The sequence below is a fragment of the Cyanistes caeruleus genome, chromosome 6 (assembly GCF_971803275.1).
Source record: "Cyanistes caeruleus chromosome 6, bCyaCae1.hap1.1, whole genome shotgun sequence".
Taxonomy (NCBI): domain Eukaryota; kingdom Metazoa; phylum Chordata; class Aves; order Passeriformes; family Paridae; genus Cyanistes; species Cyanistes caeruleus.
This window is the reverse complement of record NC_141706.1, coordinates 24,794,466-24,810,591: the sequence shown is the minus strand read 5'-3', so window position 1 is coordinate 24,810,591 and position 16,126 is coordinate 24,794,466. Positions and strand designations below refer to the sequence as shown.

At 44.4% G+C, this 16,126-nt stretch overlaps 1 protein-coding gene and 1 long non-coding RNA gene across 4 annotated transcripts in view; both read left to right on the top strand.

The window, feature by feature from the left end:
* The window catches only part of LOC111930127 (uncharacterized), a 39,078-nt gene that overhangs the window by 555 nt on the left and 22,397 nt on the right, over positions 1–16,126 (top strand). The window lies entirely within an intron of this gene.
* Positions 11–15,910, top strand: LOC147652527 (uncharacterized). Its single transcript, XR_015288756.1, has 2 exons — positions 11–175; positions 14,287–15,910. It is a non-coding gene; the product is annotated as an uncharacterized LOC147652527 (long non-coding RNA).

The window sequence follows — 16,126 nt, the reverse complement described above, 5'->3', positions numbered from 1 at the left end:
CGGGTCCGGTGTCAGAGCGCCCGGCTGGGGCGCGCCTGGCGGTGGGGTCGGTGCCCGCCTTCTCCACCTGCGGGACTTGCCTTTCCCTGAGCCTGCTTCCGTGCAGGTCCCCGTGAGGCCTCCAACGCCGCCTAAGATCCGCCAGTGTGTTTCACAGAACCATAGGATCGTTAAGGTTGGAAATGACCTACCTTTAAGGTGATCAAGTCCAGGCGTCAGTCAGCAACACCACCTTGCTTGCCACTAAACCACGTCCCCAGTTCCACCTGCCTTTTAAACACTTAGGGATGTTGATTGAGCCACTTCCCTGGGAAGCCTGTTTTAATTCATGACCATTTATTCAGTGAAGGCATTTTTTCTAATACCTAGTCTCAGCCTCCTCTGGCACAACTTCAGGCCATATCCTCCTGTCCTGTTTGTTGCCTGGGAGAAGAGGCCAACCCCCAGCTTGCTACAACCTCCTTCCAGGCAGTTGCAGAGTGATAAGGTCTGCCTTGACCTCCTTTTCCCCAGGCTGAACACCCCCAGCTCTCTCAGCTGCTCCTCACGGGACTTGTGCTCCAGAGCCTTCTCCATTGCCCTTGTCTGGACACGTTCCAACACCTCAGTGTCTTTCCCGTAGTGAGGGGCCCAGAACTGGACACAGAACCTGAGGTGTGTCCTCACACACAGTGCCGAGTACAGGGGACACCGTGGTCCTCTGGCCACACTATTCCCAGTAGAGCCCGAAGTGCTCTGGAATGAATGTGTGTGAGATGCAGGGTGGGTGCTGTGCCTCAGCCTTGGCAAACTCCCCTGGCTGCCACCTGCGAAGCCACTCTTGTGGCTGCTGCACTGCTGCCCTGCTTGGCTGAGCAGGGCAAGGGGCTCTGCTGGAAAGCTCGGGTGACACACACCTGACCAGGCAGCCTCTTGTGTGCCACAACAGGCGCAGGACACCCACGGTGCGTGTTGAGTGCCCTGTGTCTTAAAGGCATGAACAAATTCTGGCCCACCAGGATGCTTTTGCCCTTCCCTCACAAGGCCTCCCGTATCACCTCTGCCCAAAAAGGTGGTGACCCACTCCGGCTCCAACCCCTTGGCCTCTCAGGGCAGCCTTCCTGGTTTCAAAATGTCACTGTCAGAATGACCTCCGTGTCCCTGTTGGAGACCACCCAGCCGTGGTCGGTAGCACATCACCTGTGGGCAGGAGGATACCATCAGGTACCTGCCTTGCCTGATGTCCACAGGCTTTTGGTGCGCTTTTGCCTGGCTTCAACAGGATTTTGTCAGGTTTCAATGTGGTTTTGACTGGTTTCTTGTTAAGAGGGTATAGGTTGGTTAAGGCAAGGACTCAATTTATTTATTTACACTTGGGAAAGAAACAACAGAGCTGAAATGATAGTTTAGCATTAAGGTAGTTCTTGCAGGCCCCTCGTGTAGGGTACATGAAAACTGAAGGGTAGCACTGTGTTTATTTCATGTAAAGGGAGGGGAAAATAATGTATTTCTTTAGCTTCATTATGAATCAGCAGTCTAGGATAAAGCAACTGCACTGCAAATAATGTATCTTCACATTTTTCACATGCTCATCTGACAAAGTTAAGCTCAGTACAGCTGTGCTTACATCTTACTGAAAAACAATCAGCAGGTCTGCTCCCATTAAGACAAATCTAGTGATATTACAAAGAGATAAATATTGAGGCTGCTGCTGCAGAAAGCAGCACCTTTTTCAGGAGAGAAACAGTGATCCAAGCTAGAAATGGGCTCAAACCTTGGTCTACAAGAATAAGGTGCAATTGTCTCTACATAAAACATCTTGGGGTTTGGACAAAGGGACAGTGTAATAGCAGTGTAAATGCTTTATAGCATTTGCTTACCTTTCTGTGTGTGTCCTTGTCAGATCAGATGGACTCCACATCTTCTCCTTCACAATGGTGTTCTGTTCAAAAATTTCAAAATAGGGTACAAGCTGCTTGGGGTTTCTCTAAATACAGAAAAATATGTTAAAACACTTGCTTCTAAGGAGAAGATAGCTACCAGATTTACAAGAGCTGCAAACAGGCTAACATGGCCTGGCCTTTGTGCTTTGTCCAGAAATTCTTGCCAGCTGCTCAGGTGCTTGGTTTCATAATGCTTATTGCATAAAAAGCTGGCCACAGTGTCCACTTTCTTTGTGTTCCTGCGTCTTTCCTACCAGTTGACCAAGCTTTGGCTCCTGTCCCCTCTGCAGGCATTACTGGTTCTCCCAAAGATTGAGTTGCAGCGTGATTATCTTACTAAGAGCTGTGCTTGTGCTTGCTCCCCTTCAGTATATGATGGCACAGCCCTTTTTTACAAAACCCCTGCGAACAGAAGCTGTCCCCAAGCCATGAGCCTGGTGGGTTGCTTCCGTTAATAGGATATTGTTGGCTGCCAGCACAGACACATGATCATCTCATCCTGACTGAATAAGTTAGTGGAGCTGCAGCAATTATGGATACATGTGATCTTAATGTGTCACAGACACACAGCAGCATGAAATGTTTTTGCTGATATCTACTGCACAGTTACACAGGTCTTTGAGTGTACAGCCTGGCTTTTGCTTTCTTTTTCATGCAAGCAGATTTATTTAGTAAAATGTACAAAAAAAAAAAAAAAAGGATTATCCTCAAAACAATTGACATGAAATGGGACATTGTTTCTTTATTCATCATTTCAGCTGGTGGTCAATCCAGAAAGCTCTCTAGACTGTATTTGTTCCACATTTATTTTAGCTGTCTTATTTTTGTTTTCTTTCCTTTTACTGTGTCTGTTTTTTTTGTGGGGTGGTTTTGTTTATGTCATGCCACTTGCATGTTCCAGCAGAGAGTACCTGCACTACCTACAACAAATGGAGATTTCACAATATAAAATGTGTCGTGGAAGTTCTGGTTGTATCATCAATGACAGTGTGTAGGAAAGACACTGGAAATTGTGAGTAGGTACTTAACAGGAAAGAATGCATCTAAACAATGGATGGGTGAGTATACCATGTTAAATGGCATCCCCAGGACAAGCAGATAGTTTGTTAAAATGATAATGAGATTATATATAAAATATAGCAAGCACCAGAAGTGGTATCTAGAGAGAGGGTTAGTAGCTGGAGTGTAGAACAGCTACAACAGTAAAATAGTTAAGTACCTAGTATAGCTCCTGTAGCTATATGTAGGATATTAAGCATATCCTCACAGTTTAACAGTTGTTAAACTGCTATATTTGGACACATCCTATATCACGAGCAAATGTGCCCTGGCAACAAGGGATGCATCTCAGCTCAGAAGAAGCAGGATAATACTTGTGCTGGCACATATCTGATTTTCAAGTGTCCTATCACCACCATCACAATTCCAGAAACATTTGGGACTTCATAGGCCCTGTTTTTATCTTAGAGATTTCATATCAATATATTTCTAAATCTGGATTTTGTGCAATTACTTTTTAAAACTACAACTGTCCAGGTGAAGCTGCCATTACCATATAAGCTGCTAATGCCAGGGCACTACTACCTCAAGGTAGAAACATTTCATGTCTACAAATAGTATCACAAAACAATACTGAACAGCTGGGGGAAATGGGGAGGTTATGTGGCTTGCCCAACATCACACAGTAAGCTGAACCGGAGGCAAAAAAGTGAAATCCCAGTCCTTTATCACTGGGAGTTATGTGCAAATCTGGAGATCTCCACACCATTCTTGTGCCTGTGATTACAGGCAAATCAGAAACAAAAACCTAGCCTGCTTCAGGTGACTGTAGTATTTTATTGCTGGCAGGGGAACTCTAACTTTCAGGCAATGGACCTAAAACTTAATGGTGTTCTACTAAATCACTAGGCTAGGGTTTCAAGTGTCAGTATCTTAACTTGGTGGTGGCTGCTGCCTGTGGCACTTTAGGAGACAGCACTTCTGATTAATTCCTCTACTCCCTCGAGGAAGCCACTTCCTCAGCATAAAGTGATAGGCAAATAAAAAGACCTACAAATAATCAGCCTGCTCAGTCACTTCCACCCAATCAACGAATGCTGAGTGTGTTTCCTCAGTGTGCACCTTTAACCCCTCAGCCATAGCTGTGCTCCCTCCAGGAGCTGGTGGGCTCTGGTGGGCTCCCTGCAGGTGCCAGAGGAAGCATTTCTTAGGGCTTGCTGTGATTCAGCAGTTCTGCCACACCTTGGAGAACAAACCTGTCTTCCCAAGAGTGGCACTGCCTGCCAAGCCAGCTTGTCCCGTGGTTCTGCAATTGCTGGATGTGACAGGCAGGACTGTCGCCTTTCAGCAGCATTTCAGCACTAGCTGCTGCTGCCCTTATGGAGCCATAATGTCAGACCATGAGCATCTGAGGTGTGTTTCTGCTTCAACTCTGCGAAGACAACTACTGTCCTGTCCCTACCCACATATTGTCTCCTCTTTGTCCCCCCAGGGCAGCTGAGGGGACCCTATCAAGGATTATTTGTTTCCAGCTTACCCAATTTACAGACTTGGATTTCCCACAGGCGCCAGGAAGCATGAGGGCCTGCAAGGCAATGGGAGCACATGCACACAGGTCTGGAGCTGAACCTCCCTACTGGTGATATCTGGCTGTTAATCAACTCAGGCATAAAATGAAGTCATAGCGTAACCTCTTTTAATCTGGTTGAGGTTCACTCTTCTGAGCACTGACAAGTTACATATAGGAAATAGACATAGAAAAAGCTGGACAATGGGGTGCCTTCTCTGTTAGTACTGAATGAATATTTGTAGGGTAAGGTCAGCCAAGACAGAAACACCTCTGGTTTAAACATAGCCCTTACAAAATCCATTGTTTGTCTTATAGTTCAGGAGAGAATAAAGCCTATTAAAGAATTTTAATGATTTAATGTTTAGCCCAACATCTTATTAAAATTGTGAAAACTAAGTAGCTTTAAGAAGAGGGAAGGAGCGTTTCTGAACAATAACTTCATGGTTATGCTCCTGAGGGTGAACATGGATGTTTGGCTGCACCAGACCCACAAGTTAATCCATTTAGTTGAAACAAAATGTTCAAGTTCAGTTTTCTAATCTCATTTCAAGCATTGATCCTATTAGCATTTCTAAGGCAAAGCTGCTGGAGAGTAGGGTAGGACCTCCATACCATGCTTGCGGCCCTGCTGGAAAGAACACAGACATGGAGGGAAGTTTTGACACCAACCCATTTTGTTTTCACTTGAGTGCTTTGGCCATCCCCCTTCCATCTCCCTGGGAGGGCATATATCAGTACTGGTCATCTTTTTCTCCCACCTGTCCAGCAATCAATGGATTCAGCAAATCACCTGAGAGCAAAAAGCAGACAGAACCTGTTAGCTTTGCTGACCTGCCAGCAGCGTGCATGGTGTGGGAGCCTGCTGGGTGGCTGCACAGAAAATCAACCCCATCTCTCTTGGGATGGATCCTCTCTCTTTCTGAGAGGATGCTGAAGGCTAGGCAAGGTGTGCCAGCAGTATAGGCAAAGCACTGATTTCTTCCCATCCATTTTCCAAAAGAGCAGAGGAAACAGTGATTGGTAAGGACATGGTCAAAAGGCAGTTTGACTTAATTTGTCGGAAACTCCATATACCTTATTACATGGGAAAATGGCTGAAGAGATGGAAGCCTAATAAACCTAAACATTGGGTCCTGGTGCTACCACAGTCCCCATATATATATGCAGGGTGGCTTCTCTTGAGCCTTTGTGTTATTTTGTCCAGATAAAAGGATTGGATCCTTACAGTTTATCTTCCATCCAAACATAGTACTTAGGAATCATGGGTAACAGGGGAAGACCTGGTTACATGAGTTATTAACATCAGAAGCAAATTATGCTCTAGTAATAAAACAGGGTGTGTACTGTAAGCAGAAGAAATAATGTGTAGTTTCCAACAAGCATCTGAGGCCAAACCCCAAGTCTCAGCATAAGGGTGAGCAGAACTTAATATCCATTGAACAACATACACATGCAGCACCCAGTGCAGGTACAGAGGAGATGTCTTGGATGACTGGTGTACAGCATTGCTCGTCCTTCTCTGGGCCTAACTGACCTGACAGGAGCCTGGCAGCACATTCCCACCCCAGAGAGAGTTTGTAATTTGGTGATTATAGGTACATTTGGGAGGTGCAGGTTGAAATTTCCATGACAAAAGAAGGGAACGGGAGCTAAACCACACTCTCACTAAGTAAAAGGAGCACCTATCTCTTTCCCTTCTGGCTGTTCTTCAAAAGAAAACGTACCCAAGAACTCTTGAGCTGTAGAGTCCAGTATCCTGGCAATAGGCCGAGGATTTGGGATGCTGACCAAACTGAACTCCGGGGGACTCAGGCCAAATGATACAGAGCGTCTGTGCCAGGATTCAGATGTCACCTGTCTGGCCCTCTCAGGGCCCTCCCAGGGATTTTTTTATACCTTAAAACTTACAGAACAGCTGAGCTGGAGGATTGCAGGATTGCAGGATTGCAATTTTAGACTGCAGTGTCTTAATCCCATTTCAAGCAGTTAAATGCTTTTGATACAGCTACTAATACGACAGAGGAGAAAAGAGAGAAGAAAGCTGCTAGACAAGTACTTCAATAAGGATCCCAGGAGAGAGAGAGAGAGTTCATTTTTCTTCTGCTTCATTAGATATGCAATGGGTACTGATTTTGTTATGTAGTTACCTATTAAAAAAAAAAAAAAGTCACTCTGTTCAGCAACAGTGCTAATTACCAGCACAACCACATGACCACTTTGGTCTAATGATAGTCCTAAGCCCATGTTATCTTTTAATAGCTAAGCTGATTAAACTAGCACAGAGGGAAAACAAGTTAGAGAAATTACCTTCATGGTACTTCTCCTAGTAAAATTAAGGTGCTTTTCAAGCGTGCAAAGTGCATATATCGTGTCATTTCCCAACCAGCCATGATACAGCTGCCTAGTAACTAGTAAGTTTCTGTGAAGTGGTAGCATGGGACCGAAAGAGGTGATAGAAACAGGCTGGATTACCCAGGCAAGCTTGTGAACACAATAATCTAATCAGGTGCATGTCATAAGAAGCAGTTGCAGGTTATTTTTGCTTCAAGCTTTTCCTTTCTCTTATCTTTCTTCCCCTTCAGCTCCACCACAGAAAAGGGTGTGTCATTCCCCCAAACTGGTCAAGATGAAAACTTGTACATAGTTTAAGTACTGCAACCTTGAAATACAGAGGCAAACTCTGGTTTTAACCCATTGTTCTGCTGGGTGGGAAGGAACAAAGGAAGATGTTTCCCTGTCTCAGTGCTGGGAAGGACCACTATGATCAGCTGGTCCATCTTTTGAGAACTAAGGCGACTAAACAAGCAAACAAAAAAACAAGGTGGAAGAATTACCTTCACAATATTTCAAGGAAAATTAAGATGTTTTCTTTATCTCAGGCCCATTCTTTTCCTATCTGTCCTGACCTGCTGCCCTCATGGTGTGGAACATGTATGCAAAGATGAGGAGTGACTGTCCAAGGGATTAGGTTCCTAAAAAGTCTAAGTGAATGCAAATCACTCTGCAGTAGTTCCCATCTCTAAGATGGGAAATGCCTTGCAGAGACCTCACGACCCAATTGACAATGCTATTTAAGCCTTTTTTATATTAGCAAAGTGGCACAGGCACACTAAAGATGCCATATCCAGGCTGAACAGAGCTTGAACTAACCTTAGGATGGGTCAAGACTGATGCCAGAATGCAAGGGTAGTTCTCCAGCCCCTGCTTGAGAGCAAGTATCTCCAAACTCAATTGATCTCACCAAGGACTGTAGCAAATGTGTAACACTCGCTGAGTCCCCCTCCAAGTCTGGATTTTATATGGCTGATTTAATTCCTCATGTTTGAGAATTTCACCTGACAGCTTCTTTCCAAAGAATAATTTCACTGTTGGGAGTGAAAGAAATAGGACATCAATGAATATGAGTTTTTAAACTGTGCTTGGAACATCCTGCACCAGAGAGCTCTGAGGAGTGCCTGGTAACTATTCTCTGATACCTCCAAAGAGATAAACCCCCTACCCATAGGTTTTCTGCAGCATTTGAAGTATTTTAGACATTTCTCATTAAGGCATTTAAAAATCTATAAAAGTTAAGAAATATTCTGTTTTCTGAGCAGATTATACAAAATTATAAGAGTCCACTGTTTTTTCCTACCTGAAAGGGCTTTTGTGTTACAGTGAGTAACTTCCAGGCTTTGGGGATAATGTGGTGTCAGGAGTGATCATTATGTGCTGGGGCTGCTCTGATCTGTCAGAATTTGTCCTCAATTTTTCTTTTTTTATAATAAATTAGAGATTATAAATACTGAATGACTCTACCCTGACCTGACTGAAGAAACCCACCTAATTTCCTGTATCTCATCTCCTTCTCATCCCACCTGTCCTGGCTGTCTTGCCCTCATAGAATGGGATTAGGTTCCTGAAAGGTGTAGGTGATTGCAATTAACTGTTCATGTAATTTCAACATCTGGGGAAGGGAATGCATTTTAGAGACCACTTGACTTGCTTCAGTCATGCTATGGAAATTTTTCATGTTAAGAGAGACACAGGCAGACTGAGGATCACAACCTCAGAAGTATTTGCAAGTGTGTCTGTCTTACAAGGACTCACAAAGGCATCAACAGGAGTTAGTACTTAGCCTTGAGAGTCTAGGCCTAAATAATGTGCACAAGGCTGCTGAGAAAAACCTGGAACATCTGTCCAAGCCTCGCACATGGATAGCAAGAGAAATTCTGCTTTTATTGGGTGTTTTTATTTGCATTTTTTCTTTTTCATTAGCCCCCTCCTGTTGTGTGATATACATTTATGTGGGTAAAAATAGATATTTTTTATTAGTCTTAATTAATAGCTCTGCATGGTGTGTTAGAAGAGCTGTGTGTGTACTTGGAGGATTTCTGTCAGGCTTCTGGGGCTCATTCCTTGCTGTATTACTTGGCTTTGTTTGTGCATTGATGTAGTGTCGATTTTCCATCACCCCCCAAGGCAGAAATAGGTGACCTACTTTTCAGCCCTGGACATCTGTTAATGTAGCCATCCCTCCCCCTGTCCTTTAACCCCTTCTTCCCTCTTTCCCTCTCTGCAGAGCATATGGTGTCTTCCAGCCTTTCCAGGGACCTGTGGCTATGCTGCAGACTCCTTTAGGACCGCTCTGCAGCAACAGGCAGATAGTCTAGGGGGCAGTGCTGGGGCAGGACTGACACATTACATCAAAGAGGGTTGCAGTTCTGCCTCTGTGCTACAGAATGTCATTTCAATAGTCTATTGAGTGGTACATTTCAATCCCTAATGCTGTCCAGGCCCAAGTACCAGCTGAAAACTCCCAGGACACCTCACCTCCTTCTCACAGCCACCCAACCACTTCAGGGCTGACCAAAAGTTAAAGCATGTTATGGCATCTCCATTGGGAATTTTCCCTTTCACAGGGGCAGTGCTTCCTCCCAGAGTCCTCCTCTGTTATCGCTGCTTTTATGAAGCAGATATTGGGCGTTGCCTTGTAATCTGCTTTAACAGCAGTTTTACTGTCCTGACTAGACCCTTCCTTGCCCTGTGTTAGGAACTTTCAGCTGGAGGCAGCAGGTGAAACTGTGGCATTTTTAGGCAGTGCCAATCTCAAGCTTTGGCTCTGGGTGGTGGGAAAGGATGGATCTGCAAGGTTGTCCAGGCTCTGGCCTTGCTGGCCCACAGCTTTCACAGATTTGCAGGTCAATAGTGACAAAGGATGTGGAAAAGACTGGGCTACCTTATGCCTTCTTTTTCTCAGTCTTTAATAGCAAGACCAGTTATCCTCAGGGTACCCAGCCCTCTGAGCTGGAAGGCAGAGATGGGGAGCAGAATGAAGCCCTCATAATCCAGGAGAAAATGATCAGTGACCCATTACACATCTGGACACACACAAGTCCCTAGGCTTTGATAGGATTCACCAAAGGGCACTGAGGGAGCTGGTGAAGAGTTTGCCAGGCCTCTTTCATCATTCCAGCTGTCCTGGTGAGCTGGGGGGTCTCAGCTGGCTGAAGTCAGCAACTGTACTGCCCCCCTACAGGAAGGGTCAAAAGGAGGGTTGGGGAAGGTCAGACCTGTCAGCCTGACCTCAGTGCCAGGGAAGGTGACGGAGCAGATTGTCTTGAGTGCCAGCATGTGGCATGTACTGGACAACCAGGGGATCTGGCCTGGCCAGGATGGCTTTCTGAAAGGCAGCTGCTGCATGACCAACCTGATCTTCTGTGACAAGGTTACCCACTTAATGGATGAGGGAAAGGCTGTGAATGTTGTCTGCCTGGACTTTGATAAAGCCTTTGACAGTTTTTTCCACAGGATTATCCTGGGGGAACTGGCTGCTCATGGCTTGGATGTGAAAATTTGCTGGATGGCTGAGCCTAGACATGGACTTGAGTTAAATCCAGGTGGTGGCCATTCAGAGGTGGTGTTCCCCAAGGCTCAGTGTTGGGGCCAGTCCTGTTTAATATCTTTATCAATGATGTGGATGAGGGGATCAAGTACCCTCAGTCAGATGACACCAAGCTGGGTGGGAGCATTGATCTCCTGGAGGGTAGGGAGGCTCTGCAGAGGAGTTTGAATGGGCTGGATTGCTGGGACAAAGCCACTTGCATGAGGTTTGAGGTGAAGTGCCAGGTCCTGCCCTTGGGTGACAATAAACCCATGTAATGCTACAGGCTGGGGGAAAAGTGTTTGAAAAGCTGTCAGGTAGAAAAGCACCTAGGGGTGCTGGTTGGCAGGAGCTGAACATGAGCCAGCAGTGCCCAGATGGCCAAGAAGACCAATAGCATGCTGGCCATCAGAAATAGTGTGGCTAGCAGGACTAGGGAAAGGATCTGTACTTTGTCGTTCTGATTGGGAACGGCGATAAAGAACGACACGGACTCTCAAGGGAGTCACAACAGGACAATCTCTCTAGTTTATTGCTCTAGGCTTGTCTTATAGACAGATACGTGGAAAGTACAGAAAAGAAACTCCTATTGGTTAGCAAAGTGCTACATCACCATCATTGGTCAGTGGGGCACACTACCCCCCTGACTCTCTCCTGCAAGGAAAACAAGAGGACAGACAAACAGCACCTGGCAGTTGTTTTCTGTCTCTGAGGATTGTTTTGGAATCCTCCTTTGAATTCCCAGGCTAGCTTCTCAGGCAGGACTGAGAGGCCATGGGCCTGCAGTTTCTGCAGCTCCCTGCAGCCTGTTCCAAAGCTAGCATCCATAGTACTTGGCACTGGTGAGGTCACATTTTGAATCTTGAGTTCAGTTCTGGGTCCCTCACTCCAAGAAAGATTGAGGTAGTGGAATGAGTCCAGAGAATGGCAACAAAGCTGGAGAAGGGTCTGGAGCACAAATCTTAGGAGGAGCAGCTGAGGCAGATGGGGATGTTCAGCCTGGACAGAAGGAGGCTCAAGGAGATCTTATACTCTAGAGACATTGCCACAAGGTAGGAATTGATCACCTCTCCCAAGTGACAGGACAAGAGGAAATTGCTTCAAGTTGCAACAGGGAAGGTTTAGATTGAATGTTGGGAAAAATTTCTCAGTGAAAGAGGCATAGAACAAGCTGCCCAGGCAAGTGATGGAGTCAACCATCCCTGGAAGTAGTCAGAAAGCACGTGGATGCAGCAGTTTGGGATAAGGTTTTGTGGTGAACGCAATAATTCTATGCTAATGGTTAGGTTCTATTACTTGTAGGTAATTTCCAACCTTAATGATTCTAAGAGTGCAGTGTTGCCAGGTGATTTTTGTATGGTGGCCAAGATCAGACTCTAACCTGTGGCACCCAGGACTTTTGACTGATTTTGCAATGCAAATACATTTCCAGTTTGGTTAGTTTATGCACTGGCATTATTGGCTATGCATGTCTCCCTTTGACAAACAGCAGGTGGCATGTTTTGATCAAGAATATAATTGCTCTGTCAGACTCTGGGGAGGTGGGGAAGATGCACAATGACTGGGGAAAAAATAATGCAGTAGAGATGCCCTTTCACTAATTTTTCGTCTGAACTTCAAACTGCCAAAAAAAATATCCATTCTTCTGGGGCAGGCACAGCTCTTCTTGCTAGTGATGGTCCAACAGGAGGGGAAGTGTAGTGCTTCCCTTTGCAGCAGCCCAGATGAGGGTACTCAGGTACCTCAGCCTGTGGGAGGGACTGAGAATGTAATATGCCCTTGCTGACACACTGCTGCTGCATTTTAGACATTTGGTGAAGTTCAGTGGTGAAAGCCCACACAATGTACAAAAGGAATTAACAGCAGAGGCCAGGAGTAGACACTGAGTTCTGACATGTTCTCATTTAGGTAATCAGTTGCTGTACTCCCATATGCCTTATGTACAGGGTGTGAGTTCACAGACATTTCAAACTTCTGATTTCCCAAGCAAGGAGGAAGAGGAGGAGGTCTTCAGGTATTTTATCAACTACAAAGAGAAAGGCCACCCAAAGTAAATCTCTGCCCTCTGGACAGGAAAAGCAAAGCAGCTCTAGAAGTTTGATCTCATTCTTATTGAATTCAACTCTGGACTTCTGCAACTGATAAATAGCACAGTTTGGAGCAGGCTTTGCTTGGACACATTATTTGCAAGCACCCAGCCCTGAGTCTGGCTCTTTCCAGCTTTGCCAGCTCCTACAGCAGCCTTGGGACCCTGAGGTTTGATCTGCCCCATGAATGAAGCCTTCACAAAGGACAGGAGGCTCAGCACAGCTATTTAAGCCTGTGGCATGGAGCAAAGCTCAAATAAGAGACAGTACAGAAGTGATGAACAGGGGAATAAATGTGCATTTTCTACGTGGGAATCTGGCTGGACTTGGGGTATGTACAGGGGTTGATTTCAAGTCAACAGAGTCAAGGATAGTTAGTTAATTCCTCAGAACTCCCAAGCACTCTTATCTATTCATATGTGGAAATTATAAATATATATCTAGAGAGATATAATACATGTAGCAATTTTATATATGGAACCTCCAAAAAGGGACAGTACAGAAGTGAGGGACAGGGAATAAAGTATATATATATACGTGTGTGTGTGTGTGTGTGTGTGCGTGTACAGACAGATAACTATTTTCAACAGCACCAAAAGGATCAGTTGTCAGAACTTTCTAACTCCAGCAGAGATGCATCATTGCTGGGTATCTTTCTTTTCAGAAGTAAACAGCAAAACACTGTCTCTTCCAGCCCAAAGGACCAGGACGTCTGTGGGCAGGTTGGGCACTGGCATGTTTCTTGTTACAGGCAGTCAGCAAACAGAGGTAGCTCCAAGTGTCTGCACTTACTCCATGGTAGGCAAGAAGAAAGAGAAAACAGCAGATATGCTGATGATTCCCTTTATTGTCCTGCTTTTTTCCTAAATCCTCCCTATGTCCTTGACAAATGTAGGTGTCTCTGCAAACAAGTGCTATAAGAACATTCTCTTCTCTTTTTTTCCCCCACAAAAGATCATTTGTTCCCTTTGGGCATTTGCCTTTTCCAGATTGTCATCTCGGGATTTCCATAGCTTCTACATTTTTCTCCAAAGAAGAAAATTAGGGGATAGATAAATAGATTGATTAACTTGTTCTGAAAACCTTCATAAGTTTCATGGTATTAGTGCTGAAATCAGGTACCAAACAAACCGTTGCCTAGCAGAGATGCTACTTCCACCAGCAAAAACGGGGCTTTACTGTAACAGATTTTCTAGGGCTGAGCAAAATTAGCAGTAGCAGAAAAATACTGCAATGTATTTCCATAGTAGGGTTTTATTATGTAACAAAAATCTCACTCTCAGGAAAGCTACACCCACCATCAGTGTTGTCTCTGTGAAATCGAATGCAGGGGTGGAAAGAGACTGGGTGATTCCGCCTTGAAAAGGGAAGCTCTGGAGCTGTGTTTGCTTTGGGAAATGAAGTTTGGTGAGCAACCTTTCAGAGCGGATGACTATGCCACCTTGTGGCTTTGCCTAGTACTAAGCTCTGAAATATTTGTGTATATTTTGATATGGATGTCTCCCCGTAAATGTCAGATGTGGCCAGGACAACTAGGGTAGTGATGGTCCCACTGTATACTGGGCACTGGGAAGGCAATTTGACAGGTTCCAAAAACCAGAAGTGGTTGACATACAAATGTCAATGAGGGTAGAACATGCCACTCCAATTAAAAAAAAAAAAATTAAAAATTAAAAAAAAAAAAAACCACTAATCCACCTTCAAAAGATACTGTAATTTAAAGTGTTTTACTGTAATTTAAGTGTTACTGTAATTTAAAGGGTTTTAAACTATCTCAAATGACACAAGAACATATGAAGGAAATGGAAATTCCTCTGAAAATGACTGTCATTTATTTTTCTCTAGACAGAGAAAAAAATAACCTTTCAGCAGAATTGGAAGAAAAGATACTGTTCTTTTGACATCTGCCCTCTCCCTTTTTTTGGTGAGCAAGCTGAAAAGCCATCCTGTGCCTCTTCAAGTCTTTCTTCACCAATCTTAAATGCAGTCATGGCAATGAAATCCAATCTTCTGTTGTAAGCCTGAGAAGATTTTGTCCCTACATCTTCTACTGTCTTTACAACCCCTAACCTCTAAGAAGTACTTCTGCAACAAGACTGAAGATGGGATTCTAAATGTTTCCTTGTTGGCTGCATCTCTAGAAATCCAGCAGGATCTGGAAATAAACTAGACTCTTCAAGTGCTCTATTCACAAAAACCTACCCTCGTTTCTAGATGGAAACAAGATACCAACCTATAAAATGAGACAAAATACAGGATCTCTCGCAAAACCAAATTTAGGACAGGATGCACATATTCCTCAATCGCATTCATCACCAATTCCCGATTTTTTAGGTCTGGTCCTCTGCATGTTTACAAGTAAAGACAAATGGGTTCCCATTCAGCTTTCAATGGAAGTGTGCTGCTTCATCCTGTACAGATACAGCAGTCAGCTTTCTACATTTTAGATTCTCAAACTTGGAACTTCCCTGAACCCTGTTTAATTCTTCCTGAGTTTGTTCACACACAGCACTCATCCCCCAGAAGCCAAGTGTAACAAATGGGCCCTCTAACCACTTGCTTACTTTGCTTCTAACTTTAAACCTCAGTATTTCATGGATAGAGCAGCCAAAACTGCCGAGGGAAGGAGTAAGATTGAGGACTAAAATCCACGAAATACCTATCTGCCAGGATTCCTTATTAACCTTCCTGTACGGGCCAATTCAGGTTAAGAGGTGTAAAACACCTGGACTTCAGTTTATTGATGGCTCCTGTAGCATATCAGGCATTAACAGGAAGAAATGGTAACTGAAGGGGAAGAGAACCTTTTCTCCTCCCTTCTGAGAAGAAAGGATTTCTTTTCCAGTCAGGGAAAAGTGTGGCAGGCAGAGGGAGGCCTCTCACCATCGGCTTTCATTATCTCAGGCTTGGCGAGCATTGTGCATGTAAATCACCATCTCTTTTGTCCACTTTTTTACACTTTTGTTACAGTGTTGTTGCTGTCTCAGTGGGGGCACTGAATTGGAGAGCACCATTCCTAAACCATGACAGCACCTCAGCCCATGAGTTCCAACCTACCTGAGCATTTCTCTCTAGTCTGGATCCAGGGAATCCAGCTACTGAATACTTGCCACTCTGTTGTTCCCAGTACCTGGGCTTTTGGTACAATCCCCTACAACAGGAAAGAGAAGCTAAGGATATCGACCCTTCCAAATGCTGCAGGCTGTGTATATAGGATACATATGTATATGCATATTCCCATATGTATATGGGAATTGACAAGCTTTTGAAGCCTGATGCCCAAATTCTCTTCTCATTTTTAGTGACTGCCCATGTACAATGCCTACAATAAAATGAGCATAAGCATTAAATGTTTCCTTACAACCTAGAAGGAATTCAGATCTCTATGAGAGAAATTGTCTAAGAATTAAGTCCTAATTAAACCTGTAACAATAGCCTGATAAGCCAAATTAAAATACAATGGAAAGCATTGTTCCCGTTCTCATGTCTTTCTTATACCCTTCTAGGTTGTGCAAAGTTCAGTAACAAACATCATTCCCCAAGCAATAGCTGTTGCTATCCCTTAAATGGGATTTATTGCCAAAGTAGCTCTGCCTTTGGGAAACTGTAACAGAAGACATTAACCCTGATTAGGGCAAGCCCAGATCCTGTCTTTGCAGGCTGTCCAGAGTATATGTAAACTGTT